The sequence below is a fragment of the Manis javanica genome, chromosome 2, assembly GCF_040802235.1.
Source record: "Manis javanica isolate MJ-LG chromosome 2, MJ_LKY, whole genome shotgun sequence".
NCBI lineage: Eukaryota > Metazoa > Chordata > Mammalia > Pholidota > Manidae > Manis > Manis javanica.
This window is the reverse complement of record NC_133157.1, coordinates 80,557,787-80,567,019: the sequence shown is the minus strand read 5'-3', so window position 1 is coordinate 80,567,019 and position 9,233 is coordinate 80,557,787.

The window sequence follows — 9,233 nt, the reverse complement described above, 5'->3', positions numbered from 1 at the left end:
CTGCTAAGATATCCATTGTCTCTGACTACAGCCTCTTCTGGTACTTGTGTGCCTGACTTGGGACATAGGAATTAGGTGTTGTCAGCCAGCCATTCTGCTCTGGAGACTTGCTCCCTGTGTAGCCTTACAGAGAGCAAGGCCTGGATCCACACTCCCCCGGGACTCTAGTTCCCTCTCTCACTTCTTTCTCCCCCTCAGCCAAGGGCTGTCTCCTTCCCTTCTGGGAGTGAGGGGCTTCTCAAAGACACACTGTCTAGATCATGACCTTTTTGCCTCCCCGGCTAAACCTCTCGAAAACAAAAGTCAGAATTCCTTGCTCGCTTCCACTGCTCTCAGCCCTAAGCAGAATCTTTTTGAGACAGTAAAGTATAGCCAAGACCTGCTAGGATAAGAGAAAAGCAAAGGAGAGAGATCACATGCATTCACATCTCAAAACATTAACCAGTCTCATTTTGGGAATGACTACATTAATTAATTTATTGATCAAATTAAAGAGGGAATGATGCAAGGCTATTCAGGCAAAGGGAGTGTAAGTAACCAATAAAGTATTCATCATCCATCCCAAAGGAGTCACTGGTGGTAAGCAGGTCACGTCCTCTCCTGTATGTAGGAGGAACAAGAATGACAGAGGCATGCAAAACCTACAGGTGATTTTGAAACTATAAGTTTAGGTCATCCATTTTAAGCTCTGCCTTCCAAATCCTTCTCTAAAAATACTGTTGACTGATTTAAATGTCACCTTGTGCAGAACATTTTCTATAAGCCTATCTGATTTTGGCATACCTGAGGCAGAAGCTCTATGAATGCTGCCAACTTCCTGTCTCAAGAGTTTCATCTCAGTGCCTCCCTGTTCTTCCGCCTCCAGCCTCTCTCTGAAGCCCTGGAGGACAACTCAACCCAGGTCGAGGCTCATCCTAGAAACAGGGAGGAGTCAACATGCCCAGGGCAGCCCTCTACCACTGGGTCACAGGGGTTGGTAGATAAATATCCTAGGCTCTTAACATTCAGCAGGATGATTCCAAGGTGCATTCTAGGCAGTTCCTCAGAGGTGCCCAGGGAACTGAGGCTCAGTTGCCACCGTGGTGACTGGCTCAGTTGCACATTCTCCATTGGCTTCTGCTCCTCCTCCATTCCACCCCACACTTCAGCTTCTAGGAACTACTGCCATATAAACCGCCTGTCCCAGGCTCTGCTTTTAGGGGAGACCACCTAAGACAATCGTCTCTCTAGAGTACCTTTCTGGAGCAGGAGCGAATGAGAAGTGACAAACCCTAGAGGTAAGTTCTAGACTGAGCCGGGGGGATGGGGATATGAAGTAAGAATAGATGATGAACATAGGAAAACTGGAGAGTCACCCATAGAGCTGCTCCAGGAAGGGGCTGTACATTGGCCTGGAAGAGCTCATCTGCGCAATGTCTGCACCAAGTTCAAGAGGAGGAACACGCTGCTTCCAGGATCAGGGTATTGACGGGGTGGAAAGAGCATGAGCCCAGGCTCTGACAGCACTGCTTGAGCAAGGCAAATGCTGGTGCAGCAGCCACACTGTGACCTCACCCACAGCCTGTCAAAGTGGGACAGCAGGAGGAGAGGAGTGCTTAGGCAGCTCTCTGGGAAGAGGAACAATGCCAGCATAAACTGAGAGGTAAGCAATGAGGCTGCTGGGAAAGATTAGAGCATCTAGAGCAAGTCAATGAGGTCACAGTCAAGGAAGGGGAAGGAAGGGAGGAATGAGGTCAGGTGTTTCCAGAGCCCTTCCACTTGCTCTTCGTGGGGCTAAGAGCTTGACTTACATAACCTGGATCTCCTAGGCCACCCCAGCCCAGGGTTCAGTATGGGCACACATCTTTCAAAACATAGATTTTTTTATTATTATTCAGGTATGCTGAGCCCAACATGTTGGGAGATGACTGCAATGGAAATGTTAGGTTGGTGCTCACAGTTCGCAAGAGGAAGGACACACAGAGCCAGGCAGGGCCACGTGGAGGAGCACCAGGATTGCTCAGGAGGCAGACGGAGTGAGGGGAGGTGGCGAACAAGAGCCCTTATTGTGGTTTCCGCAGGGAGGAGAGGGCAGGACGGGGTAAGCAGGCTTCAGTTAGGTAATTTGAATAATTTCAGTGGGATCTGGAGTGCAGGGCTGTCCCAAGTTGTCTCATACCTGACCCTGGGGTGCAAAGGGCAGGGAGCCAGGTGCCTGAGAGTGAGGGCCTGACAAAGGAGGCGACTGGGGTACGGACTTCAGATTTGTTGGTTTGCACCTAAAAAGCACTCTCCTGGTGCATTGTTTGCTGTCTCTAGGCGTTAACTAACCCTGGGAGGGACAGTCTCTTCCAGCATCAGCAAAGCCAGGTTGACATGAGTGACACGGCTGTGAATCAGGTGGGCTGGATGGCAGATCTGGATGGCCAAGCAGCACGGCAGGGGCTGGGACGCAGGGGTGGTGGAGGACTAGGCCAGAGACTAAGGGCCAGTGCTGGGAGCACCCTCCTAAATCTGCCTCAGCCTGGGAGAGTGAGTGGGTTTATTCTCAGAGTTACTGAACACAGCCCCAAAGTCACTCACACCCTAACTCACCCAGATCCTGCCCCTCACGGTGCACACAACGTTCTGACTTTCTACTTGGCATCGTTCCTCAAGCACAATTCTTACATACCACAACTGTGGTGGGAGACTGAATTCGTTTCCTGTGGCTGCTGTAACAGATACCACAGACTTGGTGGCTTAAAACCGCACTCATTTGTTCTCTTACAGTTCTGGAGGCCAGAAGTCCAAACCCAGCTTCACTGGGCTAAGGTCACGGTGCCAGCAGGCCTGTGCTCCCTCTGGAGGCTTGAGGGGAGAGCCTGTTTCCATGCCTCTTCTAACTTCCTTCCTATGGCCACAGCCCTGTGCCAGCTCTCAGAAGTAGGCTAAGTCATGCCAAGCCTCTCATGTCAGAGAAGGGAGTGAAATAGGGTGGAGGAGGGTTTGGGTGGCCAGCAGAACCTCATCATGGCTTCAGAAACACAGCTGGTGTCAGTTATCCGATGAGGAGTGAGTCAGGAGTATTATTTTCATGGACACAAGAGAGCACACTCATCACATTATAAAAATACTGTGTTGGTGAAACACTAAGTCAAATAATAGCACAGTGGGGCTCTGCCCTTCTTGTGTGTCATCATGTGTAAATCCCAATTCCATTAATCTCACATGCATTCAGTTTACCCTGTTATATTCTTCCCAGAGATGCAATTTCTTGCCATCTCTGTGGGCACAGCAAATGCAAGCAGGGTCTACCCCACAATCACTTGGAATTCCCAGCAGATATAAATTCACATATGTATCAGGAGCTTCTTCCACTGTTGTGTGTGAAGACAATACAGCTTGACTCAGACCCAAGTTGAATCTCTAAGCGATGCAGAAAAATGTTGGCAATAATATTCCATTTTGAGGGCTTTTTTTTTTATCAGACAGGTGTACTTAGCTTTATAAGACAAGCATTCCTAAAGAGCTGATATGTTGTAAATTCTATAAAGCAAATCTTGTTTTAACATTGATTTCCGTTATGTCAGAGACATTCTCCCAAATCTCTTGCTCTTCCTGCTTAGTTGTGATGACTGTGCAGAACAGGAAAGTGGGCAAGAGAGAGCCTCTGAAGGGCTGGCTGCCTTCCTGGAAAGGAAAGTCTAGCAAATGCAGAGCTTCAAGCCCCAGAACAGCTCTGATTCTCTCCTGTGAAATGACCCCAGGCCCATTCTAACTGGCACAACCCCAACTCCTCAGCTACTGTGAACTTGATGGTGAGGCAGAGAGGGGCAGCCATGGAGAGATACCAAACTGAGGCCTGCTTCTACAGATGATCGGGAGCTGGGGGTAACTCAGTGGGCCTGAGGGGCACCTGTGGCAGTGATCTCTTTGGGTTCGGAGACTACAGGTACAATGAACACACTTGAAGTTTGGTGACAGACCAGAGGAAGGCCAAGTCCAAGTGTCATTCAGGCCTGGGATGCTTGTCCTCAGGCGAGTTTTCTGAGCCTGCTTCCCCATCTGTGAAAGTAGGTAGAAATACTTATCCAGCAGGTGGCTGCCAGATCAGGTGTAATCTAGAAAAAGGGTCCATGACTTTTCTGTAAAAGGCCAGATAAGAAATGTTTTAGGCTTTGTCAGTCATGTGGTCTCTTTCACAGCAACTCAACACCGTCAGTGTGGCAGGAAAAGCAACCACAGGCAATGCATCCATGAGCGGCTGGGGCTGTGCTCCCAATAAAGCTGTACTTACAGAAACGGGCAGTGGGCTGGGTTTGACCCTGGGACATGGTTTGCAGGCACCTCATTTAGGATGTGCCTGGCAGCAGTGCTAGGCCAGTTTGCCCTCAGATCCATTCACAGTCCTGGCATACACCTCTGCAAACCACAATTCTCATCCTCCTTCACCAGCAGATTTCTACAAGGATCAGTCCAAATGGAGGCAGAGGTGGGAGTCAGGAGGGGGAGCTGTCTGTTCAGCCTGCCAGTCTGCCAGTAGCTAGTGTATGAGGACAGCCCAAGCCTGCACAGCGCCGGCTGCCAGCTGCCGCTGGGTGCTCTGCACCGGGCTGGGACAGCACCATCCCTTGGTTTTTCCTCCGCCTCCCCAGGTGCGGCAGTGGCTAATCTCTGGGCTGCCTCACCCTCTGCTCCCGGCTTTCTAGCTCTCCTGGACCCTTTGTAAGTAGTTCCCTGTGTTCAGTGGCCTCTGCTGAACTTTTGGCTTGAGCTACTTCCGTTTCCTGACTGGGCTTTGACTACAGGAACTAGTTCTCCATAAATGGTTGATGTCCTTAATTTATTCATCTTAACACTCTGGATATTTTTAATTCCATGAGGTAATTGTGGATGGCTGATGCAGCAGATTCCTTATTGACTTTTGTATTCTTCTGTGGAGTATATTAAAGACAGATGTCGAGTAAATAAGTTCTTACACAATTCCTATGGGGAGAATGCGACCAATCAGCAAGCATATACTGAGTACCTTCTGTGTGCCAGGCATATGGTGGACCCCAAGAATGCACACTAAACTAAAAAACCAGTTGATACTTTCATCCATCACCCAGTTGAACCCCTGCATATTATACACTAGGAAAAAATATGAATTAGCTTATTTAACACTCATAACAGCCCAAAGAAGTCGATAGTATAATTATTCCCGCTTTAGAGATGATACAACTGAAGTGCAGAGACATAAGATAACTTACCCAAAAACGTTTAGCTAGTAAGTGGTGGAGCTGGGATTTGAACCCAAGCACTCTGACTCCACACCTCAACCTCCTAATTACACAATATTCTGCCTGCCTCCCAAGACAGTGAAGCATATATATGTTGAAGGCTATGATTAGTGGCAGAGTCATCACTAGAACCAGATTTTCCAGTTCTAATTATATGTCCCAGCCATTAGTGAATTGGCAGCCACTGCTATAATCAAGGCAGCAGCCATCCCTGTAGAATAAATAACAAAAAGTCATTATTTATTATTATATATTATTATGCTGTCTTTAATATACTCCATAGAAGAATACAAAAGTCAGTAAGGAATCTGCTGCATCAGCCATCCACAAACACTAAACTAAAAAACCAGTTGATACTTTCATCCATTTATGTCTGAAATCTAACACAAAAAATCACAAAATCAGAATTTTGTAGGTGAGAGACCATCGAATTAAGTGGCTTTAAAATTTTTTAAGCCATGTAACCCTTTTTAAAATAAAAGCTTTTAGGGGATCCCAGTATGCAGAACAGTCAATAGGTAATAGTGGACATATCCCAACTGGGACAGGTGGAAGATGCTAGAGACCTTCTCTCCCTGCCCCTATCTCCACTTTTCACAGCCTCTGAGCAGACTCCATGGAGTCCAGTTCTAAAGCCATTAGCACTAGCTCATCCCGGTCTCTCTGAACCCCTGAAAAGTGACAGGACTTCCTCAAGGTCATTCCAGTCAGCCGTGGCACAGTCAAGATTAGAACCTAGGCTTGGTTTCCTGGAAACCATACCTTTGCAGCAAACAAGTACATCTGACTTTTGAGCCCAGACAAGATCAGAGCCCTTGACTTGGTTTTCCGAAAACCCTGAGTATCTTTGCAGCAGCCCATCCACATGGGCAGAAATAAAAGCTGGGATGGCCAGTAGGGGGAGGATAAACAGAGCAGAGCCTTGGCACACTTAATGGAGCACGCTTAATTTCTGAGGTTCTAACAATCCCCAGCTATGCGGTCAAGGCTGCATTGAGATAAATGGAGAAGAAAACAGCCCTCTGATCTACTTGGGGTAGCACTCAAAACTGCTCAGCAAGACCCACTTCCCAAGATATCAAAAGCCTGCGTTGCTAAGATCACTGTGAGCTGGCGATGCACATCTGCATCCCGAGGCTTGATGTTCACAGTTGTTTTTATGGCCTAACAGCAGGGTTCCCACAGTGTTGGAGCTGGAAATGGAGGAGATCCATGTGCCTCCATGCCACAGTGGCTTTTACACATTATGTGTTTCTCTGACTCTTTCCCTAATGTAACTGACAACTTCCAGCTGCCATTTAGACTTGATGGGGGTTCCCAGACCTCAGCAGGAAGAAAGGAAAGCCCTGGAAACCCCAGCTTTAAAACAGCTCTCCTAGTCTCCTAGTCTCTTATTGAACTAACAACACTGAGACAAACCCTAGACTGAGCATGGTGGGCTGGATAGCAGAAGCAGGTGATAAATGGGGTCTGCCTTAACCTTGTGGGCGAGTTTTTGTTAAGTGTGATACACATTCCAGTCCAGTGGTCAGAGGAAGGTCATTGAAGATCATAGTCACAAATAAGGAGATTTCACTTGCAAAACCACAAGCCAGGTTTCACAGCTGCAGCTACTCACCATCTCTTTGTTCAGATATCCTCTCCTCTTAAATAAATTTTATTATCCAAATTTACTCTCTGCAGACACTAAACTGAAGTACATTATTCCTCTTACAACTCCTTTTCTCTGAATGGTTCATTTTCCTTGCCATTAAGGGCTGGTTGAAAACTCAGAAGTTTTGCTTGAATTACCATCAAACCAAGTCATGTGAAGACATAAGGGACTGACAATTTTCCATTTATGGATTGGACACTCATTATTTTCTGGCTTTTAACAGCTTTTCAATCTAACTTGTCATTCCAAAGTTCTTCCCATTCCAAGATGCTGGCGCAAACTGAACGTAGACCGTGCACTTAGAGCCGCTCTTCCAGAAACCTGCACACCTAATGGTTTTATGACATTATTGGCTTGTGTGCGTTTTTCTTCTAGTAAATTCTTTTACAGATTCCAGTAAATTGTTTAAGTTCATCTCTTAAAGAGATAAAAAGTCAATGTCCTTAATTGCTTTCTCATCTTTTAGGGTGTCCTCTCCTAGGCTTTAGCAGGCTTGGCTGAGTGTCCAACATCATCTGCCTTCGCCTGATGTTTCAAATGCTCCCTCTTCCTTTTGCCAGAAACCTCTATGTAGTCAAGAGCCGGACTTTGGAAACTCCATTCAGCAGGCAGCAACCAAGGCTCACGATGTAGCAGGCTCTACCCTGCCCCACCCATGACACATCCATGCTCTCATTCAGTTCCAGATTCTCCCTCTTTAAAAGATCAAAAAGAAGAGAAAAGAAATTACAGTCCTCATTTGAGATTTAGGTAGATTTTAATTTCTTTCTCCTTTGCTTACTTTTTATAATTCTGTCATGTATTTCTCATGGAATAAAGGAACTATTATCTTTACTTTTTTGATAGTCATCCTGCATTTCACTCTAACTTGATCAGCCCTTACACATCTCTAAGCAATGATTTATTTTTTAGTGTTGCTTGTTTTGAAATTTCACATAAAAATCGCATGCTTATTAAAGTTTGTTAAACAAAGGATAAAAAAGGTGAAAATGCAGCAGGAAGCTGTCTAGAACTAAACTGTCCAATATAATAGAAACCAACGACATATGGCTGTTGAGTACTTGAAATGTGACCAGTCCAAATTGAGACGAGCTGGTAATGCAAAATGCGCAACAGGTTTTGGAGAAATGGTATGAGAAAGGAAGGTGAAGTACCTCATTAATACTTTTACACTGATTACTTGTTGAAATGTTAATATTTTAGATATATTGGTTCAAATAAAATATACTGTTAAAATTAACTTCACCTGTTTCTTTTTATTTTTTAAATGTAGCTACTAGAAAATTTGAAATTATGTGTGTGGCTTCCATCATATATCTATTGGATGGAGCTGGTCTACAAACTCTCTGAATTCCTTATATTCAAAAACTACAGTTCTAAACTGCATTTGTTAATTATTGGACATCTATTCCAGACCAATCATTTTGCTGCTTTTTTTTTCTTTTTGACTTTTCCCTTAGTCTAACTCCTTGTTACAAAGCTCCTTCCGCACCCTCTCCATTTCTCTGCTACCACACCCCTACCTTTCTCGATGCCCTTTACAAATGGTCAGTGTTCTCAGCCTCCAGTTCTGATGACCTTCCTGCTCTCCTGCAACCTTCCACTTTTCCTGCCAGCACTGCTAGGACCCACTCCTCACGCTCGCCCCAGCACTTCATCAGAGACATCCCGTGGCCTTGGTTTACGTGTGACAGATCTCCTGACATCACTCACAGCCAAGGCACCATTGCAAGAAGACCTGTCACTCTCCATGCCTTTATAGGCTTTTCATATTTTTTAAAAACTCATCATTATTTCTGCTCTATAGCAGGTTCTTTGAAGAGACAGGAGGCCTACTTTGGTGCTCCTGAGATCATGCTGTGCTCGCTATTCAGGAAGAAGCTCTGGGTTTAGACCCAGAGGACCTCTCTCCAGTTATACATGTGCCTTTGAACAACTTGCTTCTCCTTTCGGCAGCAGATTCCTCTTCTGTGAAGGGAGACTTTCTACGCACTGGTTTCCAGGGTTCCCCCAGTGACAACATTCTACAGCAAGACATTGATTGTGTGGTTCCTCTTACTGAAGTCTCACTGGCCTCTTCTGCACAAAACCAGAACAACAGCAATACTTACCTTGCCTAGGGTGCTAAGCACACTGTGTGAAACTTACTATTTCAGACAAGCATGCTGGTTTGTGCAAAGACCAGGAACGGCCCCTTATGGGGGCATATTATGCTCATTTTCATGCATACTTAAATACAGTAGTTATTATTTCAGAAAAACATGTTGAATTTATTTTTACTCCCTTGGTCCAGGTGTCCTCTCAGTCTGCACTCTTCCTGACTGGTGCAGGTCAGT